The following is a 25,803-nucleotide window of genomic DNA, read 5'->3' as shown; positions in this document are numbered from 1 at the left end:
ACACACATCCATTCATTATCTGTGGCTTTGGGCAAGTCAAGTTACCTCTCAAACCTCAAGTCTGTGGTGTGGGTACAAAGCGGCTTAGCCTGCAGGTGGATCTCCTGAGGGTAGCATCTCAAAGTGTCACACACATTTCAGTTGCACTCATTTAAAGAACTTACCATGCCCCTTGACATTACTGATTTCATTTTTGCTTATTGACTAAAGGAATGCCTGCTTATTATGTCAAAAACATAGAAAGCAGCAAAGAGGAAAATAAAACTCACAATATTTTTCAGAGATATCACCAATTTTTTTTTAAGATACTGGGTTTGTGATGAGTTGTTACAGTAACAATAGGAAACTAATACAGGTCTCTTCAACCGATCACAGTTTTCTCTTTCGGTCATGAAGATTATGGAAAAGACGACTAATAGATGAAGAATTTGTCATTTACATAATCTCTTAGAGCATTGGCGAAATGATTCAAGTTCAGCTTTGACGCCCTCCTTCCCTAGTTATTGCATTGATATAAATGGGAAAAGGTGTAGTTGTTATTTCTCCACATCAAAGTATTCCATATCCGGGGTAGCATTCTGCAACAGCCATGGAATGTAATTAGAGGTGACAGGCTTTTTTCCTCCTAAAAGAAGTACTGGTATCTGATGTCAGCTGCTCTCAGGCGCTGCTTCCTATTCTAACCATCCCCTCCCCCCCTCCTCTTACCTTTGTCAGAGTTCTGGGCTCAGTAGACATACAAAAAAAAAAAAAAATTAAGAACTCTTTTGATCTTTCTCTCTCTCTTTTAAAACTTTTCTTTGTTCCTAGAACAGAGAGAGACAGAGACGGCGCACAAGAGAGAAACAGACAGGCAATAGACTTTTCAGCAATATTTTGCAGTTCAAGGTGTCAGGGACCATTACCTGGAAGTGCAAAGATTCCGTCCCTGCTAGAAGATGTCATCTCTCTTTGAAAGACTGTGTTCCAGGATAAGTGGCCTCTTGCCTCTGATTTCCTTCATAGCTGGAGCCTCTCACCTGTCCTAAGCAGGAGCTTGGGCTGCCAGCCCTTTGCAGGAAGAGGCAAACAGCTCAAGTCTGGCAAAGTAAAGGAGAGGAAGAAGGAGCTTTGGGAAGAAGAGATGTTCATCTTGTCCAGCTTCAGGGACTTGATGCGAACAGGGTCATTGTCATAATTATAAAAGGAAAAGCTCAGGAAGAGTCTCCTTTTGCTTTTCTTTTTCTGTTTGTCTTCATCTTATAGTGGAGTGCGGAGAATGAGCAAGGAATGGCATTCCTGTCTGGGACAAAGGAGAGAGTTTAGGGTAAGGATGTGGACAAGACCAGTGTTTGGATGGGCTTATCTGAGTTCTGAGCTCTGCCACGAAATTGAACATGGGTCGAGTTACACCTATAGAACCCTGTGTGCTGATGGAATAACTAAACCTCCTACACAGGAAAAATATCCTTTATCTACAGGAAGCCGAATAAATTTTAAAATGCCCAAATAGTTTCTGATTCTAACCTCCCTCACTGGTCTGGAAGGCAAGAGCTACAACTGGCCAGAGAAATTTTGATCCCTGTCTTTGCCTTATGGGAAATGCTCACCATTTCCCCACATTTTCCTGCTTTCAGGTAAAAATGAGCTCTCAACCTCAATGTGCCTTCAAACTCTGCTAGTAGGATCCTGGGGCAAAAAAAAATTAAGGAATCAATCTGCTGGCAGAAATCCCTACTCCACGTCCTCTCCGAAGTCTTTTGAAAGATTGTATAATGTACATGTCTGCAAAGCTTTCTGAGTCGCCTCCACCAGTTCTCTGCCACGATTAACACAACTCTATGCCCTGCCGTAGAGGGGAAAGAGGTAAAAGGGTCTCTCCAGGAAAGGCAGGTTTAAGCCGAATTTTGACTCCTTTCTCTGGAAAGACTCATCTTTCGAAATTCTATCACTGACTTCTTTCATGTCCATAAACTAAATACGAAAAGCAAAAACGAATACAAAAACAAAAGCCTAGATTCTAAATTATATCTGAGAAAGAGAAAGACACTCTTCACCTTGGCTCACCTGTACCCTATTTATGGGAGTCTGGAACTGGGTCCCAGCCTGAAGATTTTTTTTTTTTTAAGCCATCCTAATTCAATTAGTCGGCAATAAAAAGAACAAAAGAAAGCCATTATGCAAATATACGGCCATTCAAAGTCAGAAATTGGGGTCAGGAGGTGGAGGGTGGGAAGAATAAAGATTTGGAGAATTTTTTTTCTTGTCAGAGTTCATCTCCTGTTTTATTGCAATATTAATTTTCTGAATCATTATTGATATTCTAACTCCACATCCTGGATCGCCAGTCTTATCTCCCACATTCCAGCTGTACTGAGTAATAAATTTCTTTAAAGGACACCCCTGCTTTTTTCCTTCCAGATCTAGACCATGGATTGGGAAACATTTTCTGTAAAGGTCCAGATAGTGAATATTTTAGGCTTTTCGGGCTGTCCGTTCTCCGTCACAGCTACTCAAGTCTGCAGCATGTTGGACGGAAGCAGCCACAGGCAGTATGTAAATGACCGGGTGTGGCTGAGTTCCACTAAAACTTCATTCCTGGACATTGGTGTTTAAATTTCATAAGATGTTCAGGCGTATGGAAATGCTATTCTTATTTTTATTTATTTATTTTCAATCATTCTTGCGTCACAGGCAGTGGGCAGAGTTTGCTGGACCTCTGCTATCGATGTGTGGTCCATGAATCAGCAGCGCGGGTACTGGGGAGAATTTTGGAAAGACTCTCTCAGCTCCCCTCCCCTTCCCCCACCCAGAGTTACAGGATCAGAATCTGCATTTAAATAAGGGCTCCCAGGTGATACGCATCAAAGGTTGAGCTGTGTTGCTCCCTCCCAGTGTTTCCCAATTTGACTCTAACAGGATCGTCAAAATGCAGATACCCAGACCCCTCCCCCGGAAATTCTGATTCAGAGTATTGGGAGTGGGACCAGGAAAGTGCGTTTTACAAGTTCCTCCACTGGTCCTTACAAATATCTAAATTGCAGGATTGCGTTTTGACAAGGCTCCCCAGAGAAGCCAGCGCCTGCAGTCCTTTTCGTCCTTGTGTAACCTGCAGAGACCCAGGAAAGCAGATGTTCTTAAACATCTAAGTCGTTTTGTAAAAGGATGAAAAGCCGGAGTGGTTTTCTTGATTTGACTTTTCTGACCACACTAGGGAATAATGCCCACTCTCGCCACACCATAAGGAGGTGCCTGAACCAGGTGGCTGCCAGAGCTAATCTGTAATCCTTGCCAATCATTCTGGACTTCCCTGCCCCCTCACCATCACACCTCCTCCATCACTCTCTGCAGGGAATTCAGAATAGATTACTGGAGACTTGGTAAAAATGGGCTAGCATCCCCAGACTCCAAATAAATAGAACCCCAGGGAGGACGAAAAATTGTAGGAAAAATAGACAGAGAATGAGAAAGGGAGGGAGGTGGTGAGAGGGGGATGGTTCACCCTTGCTTTAAAAGCGCACGCAACAATGAACCACATCTGGTTTTCCTAAGCACCGATACCAGGTGTAAGGCATTCTGTGAACAATCACCTCTGTCTGATGGAGTGGAATATGGCACATTATCAAGAATAAATGAGACAAAATATTCCAATTACAGACTCATCCTACTTCTCTCTGTCTTGTGCCAAATGTTTGTCTCAATTGCTCAAGCTACAAATTACCCCCATGCTAGGGAAGGACTGCCGAGTGAGCATACAGAGTGGATTTTGCTTAGAAGGAAAAAAAAAGGTTGATTTTATTTCCATTGGAGGGTTTGTGTCTAGTGAAATGAGGTGGCTTGAACAGCTTGTCTCCCCCCACCAGGATGTACTACATTGAGTGGGGACATCCCAGATGTGGCCAATATGGGGAGAGTCAGAGGACATTGACATGGGCATAAAGCTGTCTTAAGAGTAATGTGGAAATTGCAGCATTATCTAATTTACGGGAGATCAAAAGTCCCCATGACCTAATTAGGAAGCTGGCTAAATAAATTATGGTATATCAATAAAAGAGACGAGGCAACCCAAATAAAGTCATGTTTCTAAAGAATACGGAATAAGATGGGGGAGATGGCCATGGTAAAATAAAAATAATGGCACTGTCATTAAACATAATAGCTACCAGTCATCAACTCCATACCACGTGCCAGACACTGTTGCAAACACTGTGTATGCATCAGGGCATTTAATTCACAATGGCCCTCAGAGGTAGGTTCAATTTCCCTGAATTTTCAAAAGGTTAAATAACTGGGCCAAGGTCAAACAGTCAGCAGTGGGTGGTGCTGTAAATAAGACTCAGGGCTATGTGATTCCAGAATTGGTGCCTTTAATCCCTATGCCCTGGTCCCAATCTCACTTTCAGTGAATTTAAAACAAATAGAAAGAGATGCGAAGAGTGGTCCTTTCTGGGTGGTAGGGTTAAGGATAATTTTTTTCCTCGGTTTTTCCAAATTCCCTACTTTTTTTTCTACACGCATATTCTACAATGAACACATACATTTTTCATTTTCTGAAAGATATTATGGAAAATCAGAAAAAAATAAGCTTGGTTTAAAATGTTGTTTAACTTCTGTTATTTTATGTTTTCAATTTTCGATTGGAAAGCTGGGATCTGTGACTTTGGTCATACCAGTTTGATAAATTGAAAAATAATCGATGTACTTTAAAATATGTAAAAAGAATTCTCCTAGCTGTAACTCTTGTCACCTTCATAGACTAAACAAATGGGCATATGTAGGATGATGCTTCAGTAGAAGGGGCAGATTTGGGGACCCACCTAACTCTGGGATGCACGTGGACCCCATCAATTCAGTTCATGGTCGTATTTGGAGTTTCAGCCCGGCCTACTCAAAGAGCACATGCCAAGGTGGTTAAGCTGTGGATTCTAAAACCAGAATACCTTTGTTCACATGCCAGTTGGGTGAGTTTGAGAATGTTCTCCGAAATTTCTGAGCCTTCTCATATGTAAAAGGGAAAATTAACATCTATCTGTTAAGGTTGTTTTGGAGGTTAAACAGGTGTAGAGACTGGTTACAGAGGTGTTACAGAAGTGACTGAGATGATGACAATTATCTTCCTCATCATCCTTACCTTCTAATCCTGGCGCAGAGTGACGGGGTTGGTTCCATCAGAGCTCTAAAGGTGAAAACTGGCCTTGCGAGCAGCAGTGACTCATCCATTCCTTCTTCTGTCAAGAATGGGTCCTCGAGCCAGCCCTGATGGCCTAGTGGTGAAAGTTTGATGCACTTTACTTGGGCGGCCTGGGTTCAGCTCCTGGTGTGAAACCACACCACGCATCTGTCAGTCGCCATGCTGTGGCAGCGGCTCACATAGAAGAACTGGAAGGACCTACATCTAGAATACACAACTATGTACCAGGGCTTTGGGAGTTAAAAAAAAAAAAAAGAAAGAAAGATTGGCAACTGATGTTAGCTCAGGGCCAATCTGTCAAAAGAAAAAAGTAAAAAGAAAAAAAGAATGGGGCTCACTTGCTCCTTGCAGACCGTGTTGTAACGGAGCCAAAGGCCTCAGACAAAGACCACAACAGAAGACATTTCCAGTAGATGTGTCATTTCTATCCTGGAATTCCTGAGGGCTCTCTGGCTGATGGGGTCAAAGTATCTCCTCGATCATCTGCCATCAACGAACACAGTATTTGTGAGCACTGCACGAGCGACCCTTTCCTTTCCTCCCCACATGGGTTATGGGAAGTGAGATTAAATTGTAGTTTTACTCAAAACAACAACAACAGCATAAAGTCACTATATGACATAGCAATTCCGCTCCCAGATATACACCCAAGAGAAATGAAATCATACTTCTATGCAAAAAATTATACACAAGTGTTCATATCAGCCTTATTCAAAACAACCAAAAAGGTGGAAACAAACCCAAATGTCCATCTGATGAATGGATAAATAAAATATAGTATAGCTATGCAATGGAAGGTTATTCAGTCTTAAAAAGGAGGGAAGTACTGATACATGTTACAATATAGATGATCCTTGAAAACGTTAAGCTAAATAATATGAGGTAGTCACACGAGATCACATATTGTGACTCCATTTATAGTAAATGTCTAGAACAGGCAAATATATAGAGACAGAAGGTAAATCAGTGGTTTTTAGGGGCTGGGAGTGGGGGAAAAAGGGAGTGACTGCTCATGGCTACAGAGATATTTGTGGGGGAGAAGATGATTAAAATGTTCTAAAATTGACCCTAGTAATGTTTGCACAACTCTGTGACTATATTAAAAACCATTTAAATGTACACTTTAAATAGATCGATTGTGTAGAATCTCAATTCTATCTCAACAGAGCTGCTGTTTTTTAAAAAGCCAAAAGCAAAGTCCATCGAATCTTGGGGATGATTTCTAAAAGGCAGTTAAGTCTCAGCTTCCTTTGTTAGGGTCCCTTCCTCCAAGAACAACGGGCACTGTGGAAGTATTTAATAACCGTTTTGTTACAAGAGTTAGAAATCTTTTACAAGAGTTGGAGAGGAGGCCAGAGAAACCTTCCGGGGTGGAGATATGAACAAAGCAAAGCTGGTGACCTCAGAGGTTTCAGGACTCATTCAGAGATGGGGAAGTGATGTGAACGGTAGGCTGACTGTAGCAGAGGATTTAGAAAGGAAGGAGAAGGAAGAGGTCAGGTCTCAGGGAGCCCGGATCATCGAGGGAAGAGATTTGGATGTTAACATGGCAGAAATGGCAACAGTGGAAGTTTGGGGATGGGGCAGGATGGGGTTATAAAAATATAAAATTATAAAAATTTATAAAAATACAGAAAGCAGCAGCAGGAAGAATACATTGGCAGGAAATATATATATATTCCTTTCTGATTTCAGCAATTGTTTAAGATCACTCACAAGGGTTGGTAAAACCCATAAAACAGCAGGAATTAAGAATTGGGTAAGAGCACATTTCTATATATTGTATGAATACATGTATATATATATATATATATTATACATAGAAATAGGGAAGGAATATATCTATAGAAATAGAGAATATATATATATATATATACACTCCATTTCTCTCTCTCTGTATATTCAATCTCTCTATATATATATCTATAATATATTCTCTCTACATATATTCTCTATATCTCTAGAAATATATATATGTATTCTTTATTTTTATAGAGAAATAATATGTATATACAAACACAGAAGGTATCAGTTGATAAAAATGTGTCTCTGTATGAAAACCAGCTTCAGAACACCCCCCATGAGGGCTTCTGGTCCCCTTGAATCCTGATCAAGAAATGATGACAAAAATAATAATGAATCATTTCAGGCAGGATAGACTAGGCATGCTGTAGTGACAAACTAACCCAGAATCCCAGAAGCCTGATGACAAATATGTGTATCCCGCTCATGTTCTATGTCCCATGTGGTCATTGGTGGGGTAGGGGGGCTTTTCTTGCTAAGATCCCTCAGAAACCAGATTCATGGAGGCTCTACTACCTTGTGACGCTACCATATCAACATGGCTCCCAGGGTTGCCTCAGCAGGAGAAGAGCGAGCTTTAGGAGCTCACACCCACTCCCACCTGCCTCTGCCCAGAAGTGAGCCACGTCACTGCTTCGGGCAGCCCATTGGCCAGGATGAGTCACATGGCCCCAACCTACTTGCAAGGGAAGCTGGGAAATACAGAGGAACACATGGGATGCTTGGTGCTCATTGCCGTCTCTGCCACTACTCCACTACTACTCTACCACTAATGATAACAGTTAATATTCACTGAGTGATTACTGTGGGCCAGGCACTGTGCTTTACACATGATATTTAATTTCATCTTCCCCGAAGACTCTGCTAGCTAAGCAACTATTCCTATCTGGCTGGAAACGAGAGTTAAATAATGTGCCTGCGAAGAAATGACTGACCTGGGATTTGGTCCCACACTACCTAGCTCCTGGGCCAATACGCTTCCTGCTCCACAACCCTATCACTGCCTCCCTGCAGACCAATTTCCTGATGAGACAAAAAATAGCAACAAATCTCGTACAAGACCCCAGGCCACTCCTCTGCCCCTCACCAGGCCCTCCTGGGAAGGAAAGAATCTGCCTGCCCCAGTTCTGAGCCTCCTCTCGTACCTGGACATCGAGGCTTTCCTCAAGAAGACAGTACTTGGCTGCTTTATTTTTCACTTGAGTAACATGCATTATTTAGGAGCCGTGTTTCAAAAACATTGAAATGACCCTTGTAAACACGGTTAAAACGTCTTCCTTTCAAAAGGCCCCTCTTCCCTTTGTAGCGGTGGGATTTCAGCATGCAGAAGTAGCTTTCTCTTTTCTCCTTTGGTGCCAGATAAATCTTAATTTTGTTTGGCATGTAGTAAATATTTAGTTTTACTCTCTCAGTGCTAACAGACATTTATACAAGCTTTTGGGTTATTTGGAAATTGTCTTGATAATTGTGCTGTGTTTTCATAGAGATCAAGAGGGTTTTGCATCTCTTCTTCAATCTAGTTGGGTTATTTTTCAGTGAGTATTTAAAAATGATCAAAAGTGGGATGCTTTTCTTCCTTGAATGTTTTGGGTGTCTGGAATAAAGCAAAAACTCGTCTAAAGGAGAGGGAGATTGTCTAGATGGTAATTTTCTTAAAATGCTACTGCTTCTTTCCTTTTATTTACTCTTCATGCTAAAAATAATAACATACATTTATTAAATAAATACAGGAAGCAGTTGTGGTGTGCAGAGTGAGAACCTAAACTCTCCATCCCTTTTTTCAAGGACCGCTTTGGATGCGGGATAGGCAAAGGATGGGAACAAGGGAGATCTCACTTCTGTTAGTTTTCAAACACTTATAGAAAAAGCTTCTTATGAACACTAATGTGGCTCAAGTTGATATAACAAAGAAAATATCTAGAGGAGGGTAGAAACCAGAGGAATGGTTGGATTCCCCTAAATGCAGAAAGCATGGATATTATTTCAGGAAAACTTTATACATGTTAGCATGATAATCATTAAGGCAGTGAGAGATCATAGGAAAAGGTACAGGTTGTTGAGTCAAACAGACAGGAGTTTACACCTTGGCTCTCCTGCTCACTCTCTGTGTGCCTTTGGATATGCCAGTTAACCTTTCTGTGCCTCAACTGCCTTCTCTAAACAAGGAAGAGTTGATGATCACTGAAGTTCTCTCCCTTCCTTCTTCCTCCCTCCCTCCCGCCTTCCCTCCCTCCCTTCCTCCCTTCTTTCCTTCCTTTCTTTTCTCAACATATGTCAAGTATTGTTCTAGGTGGCAGCAATGACCATGAAAATCGGTTACAGAGGTTACATGGAGAGGAGTAAGCCAGTGAACAAATTAACAAGAGAATAAAGGAGATAATTTCAGGTAGTGGTTAGTGCTATGAACATCATAAAATAGGTTAATGGAATACTGAGGGATGGAGAGGGAGGTACTGTTGATCAGATGGCTTAGAGGAGGAAGCCACTAGGAAGATGTGATATTGCAGCCAAGATCTGAAGGATGAGATGGACCTGCGATGCAAAGATCTGAGGAAAGAGCATGTACATAGCCAGAGCAGTGACAGGGTCCTTGAGGTGGGCTCTAGCTTGTGACACTCAGCTGTGACAACATCTAATCTAGGCACAGAGCTGGGCTTGGAATCCAGATTTTTTGCCCTGTGTTTTCTGTTTTCTCAGACAGCATCTCATTTAAAGGTCTCTGCAGCCCGTGCAATTGTCCCCTCTCCAGGGACGGCTGTCCCTTGGACACTGCAGCGCTTGGCCGTGCTCTGGGCTCTGTCTGCTCTTGGAGCCTCCAGAGCAATCCATGGAGGATGGGCAGGTTGTCCTGCCTTTCACTCATTGAGATGGTAGGGAATTCTTCCCAATGGGCAGGAGTTTCTTCCTGCCGGCTGATTGGAACAGGGCAGCCTCTGCCTTCCACATGTGCTGCTGGCAATTTATACCAAGGACAGTGGGAACAATAAACACTTGTTTCTACAAATTATTACTCTGTAAAGGGTGTGAATGACGAAAGAAGAATCTGTGATGCTTTGGTCTGAGCCCCTGGGCTTTGCTCTGCTTTGGAGGCCGCTATGCCTAGTGTCTAGAGACACGGTCACCGCATGTGGAACTCCTGAGTTCAAATTTCTGTTCCATTCATCGCCATCTGGGTGGCCCTGAGCCAGTCAATCAACTCCTGTGCCTCAGTTTCCTCCTTCTCAAAATAGGGATAAGAGTTAAATAGTACCTGAGTCTATAGGAGATCTTTAGATTCAAGGAGACAGTGAGAGTGAAGTGCTTAGCACAGAGCTTGGCATAATCCTGTAATATTTACAGGATTCAGTAAATATTACATATTGTTATCATTTTATTCATCCTAAGAAGCAAGGCATGTCCAAACCTTAATCTCTCTTGCCTTCATTTCTTCCTTCCCTCCCTCCTTCCTTTGTAACTATCAAGGGTTCATTCTTAAAAATCTTTTGACATCTCCCATTCCTTGGGCCCTGAGTTCTATGTGGGAGATTCAGAGGCGATGGAGAAACAGTCCAGGAGCATGGAGTAGTGAAGTAAGATGGACTGGATGTACAGCTGCTTGGTTCTTGTCTGAGGCTCTTTGAATCAGTTATTTAAAAGAGTCTCTGAGCCTTATTTCTTTCCTATGCAAACTGGGAGAGTAAAATCTGTGCCAAAGCATTTACGTGAAGCTTAAGCTACACATTTATTAATTCAGTCGTATCCTCAGCTCCAAGTACAATGCCTTGCTCGCAGTATTCAATAAATAAAGGGTAGCTTGACATCAACAACAAAAAAATCAACAAAATCATGATGTCTCATGGTCTCTAGATCTGGGAGAGGAGGTCAGAGGAAAAACGCTATTTTCTTTGTACATGATTGTGACATCCACCAACTCCATGCAGTATTTCCATAATTTGGAAGATTGACATGATTCCCTTTTGTGACCCACTAAAACACTTTGTTTTTTCTTGTCCATGCCTTCGTTTATTCAACAAATATTCGACAACAATACTGAAGGCTTAGCATGTGTCAAAAACTGTGCTAAAATGCAACAATAAATAAACAGAGATATAGTTCCAGTCCTCTTGGAACCTTCAATCCAGTAGAGGACATAGATGGTAACCAAAGAATGGCACATCAATGAATACAAGGTGCAATGAGTTTTTAAAAGAAAGGTTTTGATTTGCATTTCCCCAATGACTAACGATGTTGAGCATCTTTTCATACACTTCTTGGCCATTTGTAGGTAGATATCCTCCAAAGAAGGTATTCTTTGGAGAAATGTCTATTCAAGTCCTTTGTCCACTTTTTAATTGGGTTGTTTCTCTTTTTGTTGTTGAGTTCTTTATATATTTTGAATACTGGATCTTTATCAGTTATACGATGTGCAAATGTTTTCTTTAATTTTGTGGATTGTCTTCTTTCTCTCTTGATAGTGTCCTTTGGAAGGAATGAAGTACCCACTCACGCTATAACAAAGAGGAACCTTGAAAACAGTATGCTAAGTGAAAGGAAACAGGCATAGAATCATATTGCATGATTCCATTTGTGTGGAAATATCCATAATAGGCAAATTCATAGAGAGAGAATGCAGAGAAGTGGTTACCAGGAGGAGGCAGGAATGGGGAGTAACTGCTTCATGGGCATGAGATTTCCTTTTAAGGTCATAAAATTCTAGAACTAGACAATAGTGATGGTTGTACAACATTATGAATGTACTAAATGCCACTGAATTCTTCAATTTAAAATGGTTAGAGGGGCTGGCCTGGTGGTGCAGTGGTTAAGTTCACACGTTCTGCTTCTTGGAGGCCCAGGGTTCACCGGTTCAGATCCTGGGTACAGACATGGCACCGCTTGGCAAGCCATGCTGTAGTAGGAGTCCCATGTATAAAGTTGAGGAAGATGGTCATGGATGTTAGCTCAGGGCCAGTCTTCCTCAGCAAAAAGAGGAGGATTGGCAATAGTTAGCTCAGGGCTAATCTGCCTCAAAAAAAAGAAATAAAATAAATAAATAAAATGGTTAGAATGGTAAATTTTGTGTTATATGTATCTTACCACAGTGAAAATATAAAGGTGTAAGACATACTGAGAGCATAAAAGGAGACCCAACTTAGTCTGGTGTGCGAAGGAGGGCTTCCTTGCGTAATAATGCTTGAAATATTAACAGCTAATTGCAAACGTGCTGAAGGTTTGAGGAAGAGCAAGGGCGCTTTGTGAGATGGATGAGGATGGAGAAGGAGCGTGTAGAAGGGACATGTGCAAAGACTCCATTTGCTGCCCTATTTTGCACGACAACTGCAAGCATACCACTTTGATCCTGTCGTGAGGCTCTGATCATCCTGATGGCACTACAACTTAGCGTACATGGCAGGGTGTGAAGACCCTACAAGCATTGCCTTAGTGCCCATCTTCTAAAGATTATAATATAAGCAACCATAACAAAAAAGGGGACACAGAAAGGAACACTTATTAAGTGCCATAATATGTACTAGCCATGTTCTAAAGTCAACACCCCCAAAAGATACTTCAGGGTTGCTATCCCCACTTTAAGCAATCAGTTAATTTCATTTTTGCTCATTTATCGTCATGGAATATTTCCAACAGAGCAAAGAGCACCGAGTAACATACAGCAATCACCCAAGTACTAACATCCAGCTTTAACAAACACTTGTAATGCCAGTTGAAAAATGAAGAAAGCACAGAGATTCACTGGTGCCAGGCTGCCCAGTGTGGAAAGGGGGAGCTGACAGTGCAGATCTTCTGACCCCAGGTGTCAATCAAGTCTTCAGCATTGCACAGTTCTATGGACTCAAGCTGAACTGGAACTGGCCATCAGAAGTCAGTATCCTTATCTGTGAAATGGGTACAATGTTTTCTTGTGTATTAATCTCACAAAGTGGTGGATGTGTATGTACGTGTAATGGAGGGAGGTGGGGGGACAGGGATATTCCAGGAAACTTCCCTGTATGGAAATCATAAAATATTCTGCAAACAAATGAACCACTGATGTTTTTACAAGGTATTGAATGCCCTCTGCCATACTGCCCTTCTGCCATCAGAAAGCAAATCTAATAATCTACCTTGTCCAGCATCTGTGCAGATAAATATTGTTAAATGCTTTAATGGTGATGATGGTTATTTGCTATGTAGAGACCCAGTGGACCCTTCCCAGTACAATGCTGGTACGAGTAGTGGAGTCCAATGATATTATAATCCCACCCCCAAATTTCTTAAAAAAATAAAATGGATGGTGGCATGTGTCCCCAACTCCTCAGCCAGATCCCTAATAATCCTGTGACAATGTTTCCATTTTACTAATGGTTTGTGCCCCCTAGATGCCCTCCATTGCCCAAAAATTTGCAATCACTTAATTGCTATAGCAATCCTATTATATTACCATTACACAACGTCTAGTGGGGAAAGCTCAGAACATGTTATTGGTGCTGAAAGGAACAATTTACTGGATTTTGCTAAATGCCATTGCTTCCCAAAAAATGCATCAAAATTACTCGATTATGCATGTCTCACTTTAATGTCCCACTCAGAGAATGATGGGGAAGCTGCCACTCACCATCTGAGCTGCTTTCAGCAAAACCAGCTTTGTGTCAACTGTGGGAATGCCAAGTCTCGTCTGTCTCCACCCCACTGAGGTTCCCCAATGTGGACGCTAAAGGAGGACATGCTGTGTCACCGTGTCAGGGTACTTGCACATGCTCCCTGCTCATCCAACAATCTTGGGTGGAGCTTCCATCAGAAAAATGTGACTTCAAAGGAGTGTTGAATTCTAAACTGGTTTCTGAATTATAGAGGCAACGTCAGGAAAACATAGGCGTATCCCAAACTCTGAAAATTAAACTATTAAACTCATGGAAGGCAAATGCGGCCATCGGTCTGCAAAGAGTAGAGATCAGTAAAAATGGATCGGACCAAATCCGGGTTCAATCCTGGAAAACAAGGGCTAAGCTCTGTGGGTCAGGACATAATCTTTATCCATGAAGAACAGCACGCATGTATATTCTTTATGTATAACGAGTATGTTCTGATCAGTGAGTCTTCCGTACTCTGCGGCAACGACTCCACTTGTCTCCCTGTCTGGTGCCTGTTTTCTCTCTACTATAAATTGGAGCAGTCATAACAATGGACTGCTTTGGAGGAGCAGCACTGGGTTAAAAGAAAATTGATCTTGCCCCTTACTTCCACCTTTCCCTATGCTTGTCGTCTCCTTTAGATTTGGGTGGAGAGGTCTGTCTTAAAATGCCATAAAGCAGAGTTAAAAGCCCTTTGGTCCCTTGTGATTAACCCTTTGCATTCAGAAACCTGCAAAGTATTGAAAAGGAATGTGAATCCCATCAGGACCCAGGATGCAGAAGCTTACAAGGGCAACGATGTCTCCAAGCAGAGTAAGAAGAATTTGTACAAGCCTTTGATTCTCTCTGATTTTTCTGAAAGCACAAAGAGGCTTCATATTTAATTTATAGCCTTATATAAGCTGCTCTGCGTGTGTGTGAATTTCCCAGCATAATCCTGACTCTGGTAGTTTGGCTTTTGCATGACTGAGGCAACGGCTATTCCAGGATCTGAATACTCACGCTACAGAGCTAAATCCAGGAGAGAGAAAGTATAGCAACAATTTTGCAGTGCTGGTGGCATTTCCCTTGCCTATAAAACCAATTTTAACTGCACAAAACCCTCAGCACATTGCATTTGGGAAATGCAGTGGCTGCACATTAAGCTGTTATGAATAACTGCTGTTGGGAAGGAATGAAATGGAAACAAATCTGCATTTTATTTGCACTCTCTCTGCAATCCCATGCCATCCTTACTGCGGCTACGGTTTGTGCCACGATGCAGAAAGGGGCGAGTTTTGCTGGGAAGCATTACCATACTTTGATTTTTAGCCATGCGATCATTTGAAACCTCGGCAGTTCCTCTCTGACACTGGCCACTGAACATTATAATATAGATGGTTTGCATCTATGGAAGAAAATATAATCCAAGTCAAGTCTAATTTGACTCAGGCACATATCTAACTCGCCCCTCCTAATTCAGAGGCAATGAACCTCGGGTAGGAGCTGTCAGGCTGGCCTCTGGGACTGTGAATATTCCTTTGCTTAAGGAGCCGTGAGAATTACATTGCCTGATTTCGGCATTCGGCTTGTAACTGCCCAGCAATGCACCTAAGTTGGAGGTAGGCACTTTGATACTACCAGTGTTCACAGCATGGAGCTGTAACTTCCCGGAGAAAAGGAGTAGAATGATCCTAAATACGCGCCCAATGATGGGAGAAGGATTAAGAAAATTATAACATAGCCCAGGCTATTTATGCAGTCTTTAAGTTGGTAGTCATAACATCACATAATAAGGGTGAAAAAAGTGGTCAATGTGGTGGTCCAAGAGGTAGCATTAAGGTAATATTCCTTTGTACTTCTTACCTTCTATCTCCCCAGTTTTCTGTAACGTAGGTTGCCAGAGACAATGCCATTTTTATTTTCCTCCTAGGCACAACAAAAACTGTGTTTCTCAGCTGCTTTGCATATAGGTAAAACTGTGCGGCTGGTTTTGGCCAAAGGGATACGAGCAGAAAGGGTGTAAATTACTTCGAAGCTTGGGTCATAAAAAATCCTGAGTGATCTGCTGAGCCCTCATAACCCCGTCCACCTGGCTGGAAGCAAAGAGCCCCAGTGTGATGCAGCCAGAGCATAGTAGACAAGGTCCCCACAAGATGCAGGGAGTAGAGCTACCCAGAAAGGCCCCCACTCACTTCTGATTTACCGGAAAGAGAACAAAAACGTCCTATTAAGCTACCGAGATGTGGGGTGCAGGTGTTTAGGCAGTTAATGTTAAGCTACTTTGAATAACAGATTCAAATTTTGCACCTTTTCAATGTTGTGCACAAAGGTTCTGCCTTTTAAAATGGGGAATAGTGACGTTTTTGAAAATCATTCTGGGAAAGTGCAATTGCGAAGCAGAAGCAAAGTCCTCTGTTTGGAACCTGGATGAGGGTTAAGAATAAAACCAGGTTGCTTTGATGGAATGCATGGCTCCCTTTCAGGATCTGATAAGGAAGGTCAAAGTCACACCAACTAAACAGAATTCCAGAATTTGGACTCAGGTGTGTCCGACGCCAAAGCCAATATTTATCAGGGCTGCCCCGCTGAGACACACGATGCCTAAGCTTCTGGCCAATGTAGGTGAAAACAAACACCATCACTGGATTGTCACTTGTTGAGTTTCTGTGTCCAAGGCGCTGTGCAAAGTATTATGAGGTGAGAACAAAAACATTGTCTGGTCCTAAATTATTGTCAGCACTGTAGGGACTGATGGCAGGTTGGAGGCACAGGTGTTCTCTCTCCTCCTCCAGTTGCTTCTGCCTCTGCTGGGCCACTTTTTTAGTTCTCTGCTAAAGCGGCTGCTGTTAATTTTATGAATCATGGCCCAGCGCTTTCACAGGACACTGGGGTGAGTTACTTGGCTTTAGGGAAATTTTATACCATAGCAATCAGGAGAGGGCTCCAGTTTGTGCCCCAGTCCAATTACTTTATTTGCTGTGTGCACTTGGACCACGAGAGCACTCGCCCTGTGCCTGTTTCCTCATCTGTAGGATACGGATGATGTTAATAATAGTGATAACTTCATAGAGTTGTTGCAAAGCACATGTAACAGTGGCAGGCACATAGTAAGCATGCGTGTATGTGTGTGTGTGTGTGTGTGTGTCTGCATTCTCTGGAACTGAGAACGCTGAGCTGAGATTGGCCAGCTCTTCATAGTTTTCTACCCTTTCCTGAACATGCAGCTGGTGGGTTGACTTGTCAAGGTCATTCTCGATGACCTAGCTCTCTTTCCGTCCTCTTTTTCTTCAGTATGTCTGAGCATGTTGACCTCCAGACTCCAGATCTCAGGGAAGAATGTAGAAGTCACCATTTAGAGTTCAGGATCCAAGCCAATTCCTGGGGTTCCAAAACTGGGACTTTTAAGGCACAGGCTCACATATTACCTGGGTGATTCTCTGAGCCCCCATTGTGGAAGGGAGCTCTAAAAAGACCCCCAATGATAGCCACCTCCTAATATTCATGTCCTTGCATAATCATCTCTCCCCATGTCCCCAGTCCCCGAGTGTGCGCTGGACCAAAGACTGGCTTCTGTTGAGTAGAGCATGACAAAATGATGGAACATCACTTCCAAGATTAGATTACAAAGAGAGTCCTCTCTTGATCTCTCTCTCACTCACTCTGATAAGCCAACTGTCATGTTGTGAGCTGCTTTATGGACAACCCACGTGACAACAAACTGAGGTGGCCTCCAACTAACAGCCACAAGGATTTGCATCCTGCCATTCATGATATGTGGGTGAGCCTGGAATCAGATCCCTCCCCAGTCAAGTGCTGAGATGAGACTAACCCCTGGCCAACGCTGACTGCAGTCTGCAAGAACTGAATCAGAACGCTAAGCTAAATTAAGCCCTAATTCCTGACCCACAGAAACTGCGAGATAATAAGTGTGTGTTAAGTATCTAAGTTTTCGGGTAACTTGCTAAGCAGCAATAGATGCTTAACACCGCCTTCTCCATGCATTAGACAATTCTCTTGATGATTCAGAGAGGATAAGGGGTAGTGGGCATGGCAGTGGTGAGAAATTTCTGAGTCCCTGGCATAATACCATCACAATAGCACCCAAATCTCATCACTAGTAATTGTAACTGCTCTTGATGTAATTAAATTCCTGTAAACACAGAAGTTCCCTTTGTCCTCAGCATTTAGGGAGGACAGGACCAGGTGGATGTGAAAACCAGTGAAATCCAACCAGTCAATTACAAGGCACGTCAGAATATTAACTTTGCATTTTGTCATATTGTATTATATGTCTTTTTCTTTTATGAAGATGATTACCCTTTGCTGAGTGCTTACTAGGTGTCAGCTTTTTTTTTAAAAGAGTGGCACCTGAGCTAACAACTATTGCCAATCTTTGTCTTCTTCTTCTCCCCAAAGCCCCCTGGTACGCAGTTGTATATTCTGGTTGTGAGTGCCTCTAGTTGTGCTATGTGGGACGCCGCCTCAGCATGGCCCGATGAGCTGTGCCATGTCCACGCCCAGGATCCAAACCTAAGAAACGCTGGGGCACCAAAGTGGAGCATGTGAACTTAACCACTCGGCCATGGGGCTGGCCCCTGTGCCAGCTTATTTTTATAGTACGTATCTGGTTTAATTTTTACAAAACTCAATGGAGTATTATTATTTTTCTCATTTTAGAGATGAGAATATTGGAGCTGTGGGAAGGTAAGTCACTTGCTACTCAGCCAGTAACTGGTGGCGCTTGGATGGAACCCTAGGAATGTCGAATTTCAAAGCCTGTTCCCTTTTCTCTATTCCAAGCTACCCTGGGGGCAGAAAACATGTCTTCTTTTACCTCAGCCTTCCCAACAGCATATGGTCCATCCCCTGACACACAGTGGGCATGAACGTTAATAAAATATTTAACAAAGGTTAACAAAAAAGGATTCCAAAAGCCTAATGCTGTATCGCCATATCTAGGTCAATTTACTTCTGTGTGAACAGGGAGATGTTTTCATCTGCTACTCGAGATACTGAGGCTGAGTGTACATTGTCTGGTTCTGTCCCCAAATTTCCTTCATTTTGGAGAAGAGCATAATTAAGTCCTATTGGCCATCTCTCCTCTAATATGTTTCAGTAGAATAAAGAGATTTAGATTCTGAAGCGAGATCTTTACAGGAGAAACGAAAGCAAAGACATAATTTCTGACCACCTTCCTATTAGCCACATTTTGAGCCCCAACTCCTGGAATTCATACATTCATTCATTTATTTATTCATCCAGAGAATGTTATTTGCCTGAACTCATCTCAGTGTTTAGATCCGACAAAGGAACACAGCACAGTCTTCGATTATGACAAGCTCACTGAATACACTTTGTTCTTTTATATGATTTTCCTCTAATACAAAATAATGTTGCTAGTTATATAAAGCTGAGTATAAAATACAGAATCAGAACACTAAAAGCAGACTCCCCTGTAATCCCCCACTTAAAGGTTAATAATAACTAATTAACATTTGGGTTTATTTCCTCCCAGACTTTTCTACACATATTTTATAAATGTGGCATACGATAATACTAATTTATGACTTTTTCTTTACTTCATATGCATTGTTTATATTTTTTCATTGTATTAAATGTTCTTCTTCAATGCCTTTCTTTGTCTGCAAAGTGTTCCACTCAACTGTTCTGTAGTCCTTCATTTAACTATGTCTTGGAGATATTATTCTTAATGGTATTATTGTTGTGCTTAAAAAGAAAATACAGTATTGAGAAACTGATGTTGGCAAAAGTATGGGGAAATAAACTGCCCCCAAAGTTTCACCTGGTTTCTTTCTTTTGCATTAATTTTCCAAATTACTTTTGGGTAGCTTGACACATCTTTAATTTAAGTCCTAATTATTGTACATAATGCAGCTCACACCTGTGGTGATAATGTTTTTATTAGCATTAAAACTAAAGACATCAAAGAATCGTATCAGGATAGAATGTCTATTTCTAATTTAATAGAATTGCAATTAAAGCAAATTTGATCTGAATGAAATCCCATCATAACTGGGTTTTTTTTTTTCTGCACAGTGAGTGAAAATTATTCTCCCCTAAATTGAAGATTAATAACATGCTTTTAATGTTAAATGTAGCAATTCAAGCATTAGGTTGCAATTCAAGTTCAACATCACTGAACATTTTATAAACTTCACATTTTAACATCTCTGGGAAGCGCTCTGAGGTAAATGCATTAGCGTTAAATGCATTAATGTTATTTTTCTTTATAAATGAGCTTATAACAGTGTTGTTACCTTCATTTGAATATTTTAATGAAGGGATAATATAGGGAGAGTGCTCCATTTTCACAAGGTAATTGTTTCTTCCCTGAGTGGCTAAACTTGGGCAGAAAGTGGAATTTATCTCATTGAAATTCTATTATGGCTGCATTGCTACTGTTGCTGGTCGGGAATCTCTCATTACCTGGAAACTGGGGCTTTTTCTTAATGCTCTTCTTTCCCATGGCGTCCAGTCTCCTGCCTCTCTAGAGTGTAATCCTGTCCTCTGGCAAGTCACAGCAGCAAACCTTTGGGATCTTGCTTCAAGCATGCATGGCTCAGCACTTAGAATTTAGCCCGATGGAGAATTCTGATTTAGATAAATTCCCAGACCAGGTTGGTAATAAGTAATCCACATTTGCAGGAGAACCTAAAATGAGGGAAAGATATGCCATAGCTTTCAAACTCAGAGCTGGGTTTGTGCCTGTGGTAGATTAATTGCAAAAATGGCCCCAATTTTCTCTCCTTCATTGAATCCACTCCACTGACAATGCAACTGACCAAATTTTCCTATCAAGAGATGAAGTCTCTTTTTCCAGTCCTTGAATCTGGGCTGGCCTTGTGATGGGCCTTGGCCAATAGAATGTAGCAGAAGTGGTGTCTTGCATGAGTCCACTCTTGCTCTTGAACCCATGTTTCACAATGGGAACAAGCCCAAGGCAGCCTACCAGAGGATGAGACCCTGTAAGAGGGAACCAAGGTAGCCCACCCACCCAGCAACCAGCCAGGTCTTGCAAGCAGAGCCACTCAACTGAAATGCAGCTGATAACAGACTCATGAGGGAGCCCAGCCCAGGTTAGAAGACCCACCCAACTGAGCCCAGCCTAACTTGACCCCCTGCAGTTACGAGCTAGATAAATAGCTGTTATTTTAAGCCAATCAGTGTTTTTTAGTCAGCAACAGATAATTTACATAGTACCCTTCCTGTGCCAGAGTCTATCTGAATGATCATGGCTGAGCCATTAACCTATTTAAGTTTTTTTTTTTTTTGAGGAAGATTATCCCTGAGCTAACTACTGCCAGTCCTCCTCTTTTTGCTGAGGAAGGCTGGCCCTGAGCTAACATCGTGCCCATCTTCCTCTACTTTATATGTGGGATGCCTACCACAGCATGGAGTGCCAAGCCGTGCCATGTCCACACCCGGGATCCGAACTGGCGAACCCCGGGCCGCCGAGAAGCGGAACGTGTGAACTTAACCGCTGTGCCACCGGGCCGGCCCCCAAACCTATTTAAGTTTTGCTTTTCTTCACTATAAAATGAAAATAATAAGAATACCCTATAGGATTGTCTTGAATTAAAGATAATAGATGTAAGATATTTAGTACAGCGCATGTCACAGAAGAATCCTCAGGATAAATGTTAGCTGTTATTGCTGCTGAAGCTTCCACTGCCCATTGCGGTGACGCATATCCAAACATTTCAAGCAGTTGTTGAGAGTGTGAGTTCTGGAGCTAGGCTGCCACCACTGGATTCCTGACTCCGTCATCATTAGCTGTGTGCCCTTGAACAGCTTACTTAACTGCCACGCCTCAGTGACTTCATCTGCAAAACAGGAATGACAATAGCACCTGCCTCGCAGGAGTGTTGGGTTGATTAAGTCAGCCAAAATAGATGAAGTGCTTGGAACCTAAGGGCATACTTTACACACTAAATAAATGTAGTTAATTATTATTATTAATAATAAAGAGCTATGGGGCTTATGGGTCTCTTTATAAATCTAGGTGGAGAAATCTTTACCCATAATATTTATCTCTTGGGTCTTCAGGACCAAGAATACAAATTTTTTAAAAAAATTTGTACTATGGAAATTCACAAATATATACACAAGGAAAATAATATCATAAACCTGATTTACTCATCGCTGAAACTCAACATACTCAATAATCAGTGATATATGACCAATCTTGTTCTTCTCTACCCTCATCTGTTCCTCATTGTCTAGATTATTTTGTTGCCAATTCTAAGTATCATATCACATGATCTGTAAATATTTCAGTATACATCACTAAAAAAGAAAATCTTCTTAAAAATAACCACATCCCATTTTTACACCTAAAAATTAACAGAAATTCCTAATATCATCAAACATCCCATTTGATCCAAAGGTTCCCACTCCATCTCCTCCATGTTTTTTAATAAACAACATCATTTTTTCATATGGAATTTCCCAGAGTCTGGATTTTACCGATTACATTTGTATAGAGTATTTTAAACTGTTTCTCTGTCTGTCTCCTGTGTGTCATATAAATTTATAACTGGATTTAGAGGTTTGATCATATTGGGTTCAATGATTTTTTTGGGGGGTCAAGAATATTTCATAGATGGCATTGTGTACTCACATTAGAAGCATATGATGTCTGGTTCTCTCTATTTTTTTGTGATGATAAGCCATGTATGATTACTGATTAGACCCACTAATTGATTCAATTCTTAAAATAGTGATAGTTTTAACATAGAATGACCTAGAGGGAATTATGCTAAGCGAAATAAGCCAGTCTGAGAAAGGCAAACACCAGATGATTTCACTCATATGTGGAATATAAACAAGTACTTGGACAAAGAAAACAGTTCAGTGGTTACTAGAGGAATGGGGATCGGGGGTGAAGGGGAGCACTTGTGTGGTGACAGTCAAGAAATAATGTACAACTGAAATCTCACATTGATGTAAACTATTATGAACTCAATAAAAAAAAATTAGGAAAAAAACAATAGTGATAGTTTAATTCTATCGTGCCTTCTCTTTTCCTTAGACTGTAACTAAATCGACTTCCCTTCACAATGATTTGCTTACCCTGAGATGAAGTGCGTGGTATAAACATTTACCTCCACCTTGTCTTCTTTTGGTTAAGAATATATTCTAGAGATAATTACACGGCAACATAATGAGATATTTCTCATTCTTTTTTACAGCCCATAGAACCCCTTCATGTAGATATACATGGATAATTCGATCAGTTTCTCATTGATGAACATTTGGGTTGTTTACTTCCAGTCTTTTAATATTGCAAATAATGCTCAAATAGTTTTGGGCATAGAGATTTTTTTTTTTTTTTTTGTCATGGTCAATTTTTATAGCCTGTCGCTCTCAGAACCTTGTTGGAGATAGAGAATGTCATAAAGGAGAAACCCAGTTATGTGCATCTTCATGGTGAAGGCAAGGGTATTCTGACATTCACAGATTTTATAGTTCCAGCTTCAATTCTTTTCTAAGATCTCCAAATTCCCCTGACATGTCTGCAAAGTCATTTGCCCTTTCGCTGAGATTTAAAGAGCCTGGATTGTGGGAGGGAAAAGTGACTCAGATAGCAGGTGAATGAACCCCTCTAACTCACCTTCCTGTCCCACTGTGGCTTTGCTTATCTCTGTTCAGCTCAGATTACAGGCTTTGCTGTTTCATTAACAAGAGTCCACAAAATAAAGCCAATTGCTAGTGCTGTTACTGCAAATATGTAGAAGGTAAGGAAGTCAGAGCAGGTGATGATAACGGTGTGGGGAGGGGGGTTCATGGCATCTTATAGGGATAGACACAAATACAAGGACTTGGGAAGGCTTTGAAACATCACTCATAAACGTTAAGGACCTCCTCTGCAAGGTTTTTCAGTGGTCAGACATCAAGGGATCTTAGGATTGGAGGAAACTTAGAGATTTAGCGGTTCCATTCAGCCTCTCCTCTAGTATATTTATTCTCAAACACACGAATCTGCTGTATAAACACCTGGAGCAAAAGTGCACTTCTGAGGAGAAGTCAAAATAAAGACCGTGCTCTTCACTCAAGATTGAGTCTCACTGCCCAAGCCTGTCACTCGATAGAGTTACTAGCTACATCAGTAAACATCTCACCCTCAAGATTTTTCTTAGTCTTTTCCAAGGGTCCAGCTACTTAATAGCCCAAATGTGTTCAATGAAAGGAACACATAACAAAGCTTCCACAGCCATCAGGCACTGCAGGCTCTGAAGGACCCACGTTAGGTTAGAATCCAAGGAAAACGAGAAACATGTCTGTTTGCCAACACAGATGACACTCCCTAATGAGAAGCTGAGACAGAGATTCAAGGGGATCAAGCCCTGGTGAAGGAATTTGATATGTGTGAGCTTATGTTTGTTAAATCGTACTACAAACTAGATTCCAAAATAAGCAGTAGGAGACTCTTGACAGCAAATGCTGTTTTTCATGACATTGCTTAATACTACTGCTGATGGTACTAATATCCGCAGTTATTGAGTCTCTACTGTTGACAAGAGTTTAAAATGACATGCATTCGAACAATTCTGCAAGGAAACTAATATGGGTTCCATTTTACAGATGGGGAGATTGAGAACTTGCCTAAATTTAGAGCAAGAAATTAAGCCTAGTTCTCTCCGACTCCAGAGTCCCTTTTATCCATTATTCTATGATCCTCTAGCAACTTCTATTGTGGATTTTAATTCTACCTGAACCCCACCCCACCCCTAGATGACATTTAAGCAATTAAGTTTGTAACTTAAACTAGGCGAGAGGCTTCCATTAAACATTGCTTTATGTCAGCAGTAGGCGATCCGTGGGTGAGTGAAAAAACAAGTAACATGGCCTTCAATACACTCATTGCAGCATTTTTATGCAAAAGGATTGCTCTTAATTAAATAACTTGCCCATGTTTTGATTTTTAATTTTCTCCTCTAACAACATAATGTGCCATTTAGAGCAAGGTTCAAATCAATATGACATTTCAGTACCTGTTAAATGTCTTGGCAACTAAACTTCATTGTTATCAAATTACTTGTCATTTAATAAACATGTTCCCACTTCGAACGAGGGAACAGAAGAGTGGTGAGTTCCCCCAGCCACATCCTCCCCCTCTCTCTTGGTGCTTAGCAGAGTGCAGGAGCTGACCGACTTCCCTGTGTCCTCCTTCAATGCAACATGGCTCTGTTCTATTTGCCCCCTTTTGGGTCTCATTTTGCACAATGAAAAGTCAACACAGAAATGTCCTTCTCTCTGCTGCTTACCTTTGTTCTGTGATTTTGTGCTGCTTCTGTTTCTTAGTCACTGGCACTTATCCACCTCATGGTTTATAACAAAGCATGAAAATAATTTCACTTCCTAGACTGGCCTTAGCCACCTGCTTTTCGTTCTTGAATCTCACTTTCTCTAACTCGTTTTTCTCACTTGATAGTCATCTCAAGGATGCTTTCAGAAACCTCTTTTAGAGACCAAATCTTCTCTCTCCTTTTCCTCTCCACTTCTCAATACTTAAAAACAAACCCGCACAAAACAGAGATGAGTTAGGAAGTAAACTCAGCAACAACTACTTACACTGTGGCTTTCCTGTCTAGACATTTTAAAATTCATTTTTTTATTGGGAGGCACCCAATAAATGTCTGAAATGAGACACTGAATTGAGAATTTATACTTGAAGCTTAAACTCAGCTTTTGTCAGGTGTCAGTCCTGATTCTGGTATTATCCAAGGGAAACGAAAGGAACTTGAGGAGGGAACTTGTTCCTCTCTGGACCTCCATTAATACCTATTTAAAATGGGATTCCTGTGGGTTAGAACCATGGTTCTCCCCTGGAGTGATCTTGACGTTCTCCAACAATGGTCACACTCTGCATTTATATTATGCCAGGGGTCAGCCACAATTTAAAAACTCTGGGCTTGTTGATTTCCAAGTCCCTCTCAGTCTATGAGTCTGTTGGGACATTGTTTTGTAAGGAGAGTGGAGACAACCAAGACCCCAGCACGGTACCCAAGACAACCAAAAAGATGAAGAGAAGTAACTCAGTCAACCCCAAAATGTGTTGTGTCCCAAGTTGAGTATAACTGTATGTTTCATGGGGAGAAGAGCTTGGCCCTGCTGTGGAGGATAGCGTCTTCAGCCACAGAAGCCATTTGAGTTCCATGGACCAAGAAATCCCTCTTCCACTCAGTAACTGAGAGACACTTCTTCAGCCAGGATATCGTA

The sequence above is a fragment of the Equus przewalskii genome, chromosome 12 (genome assembly GCF_037783145.1).
Source record: "Equus przewalskii isolate Varuska chromosome 12, EquPr2, whole genome shotgun sequence".
NCBI lineage: Eukaryota > Metazoa > Chordata > Mammalia > Perissodactyla > Equidae > Equus > Equus przewalskii.
The sequence above is the reverse complement of the archived record's forward strand: the minus strand, read 5'-3'. Positions refer to the sequence as shown.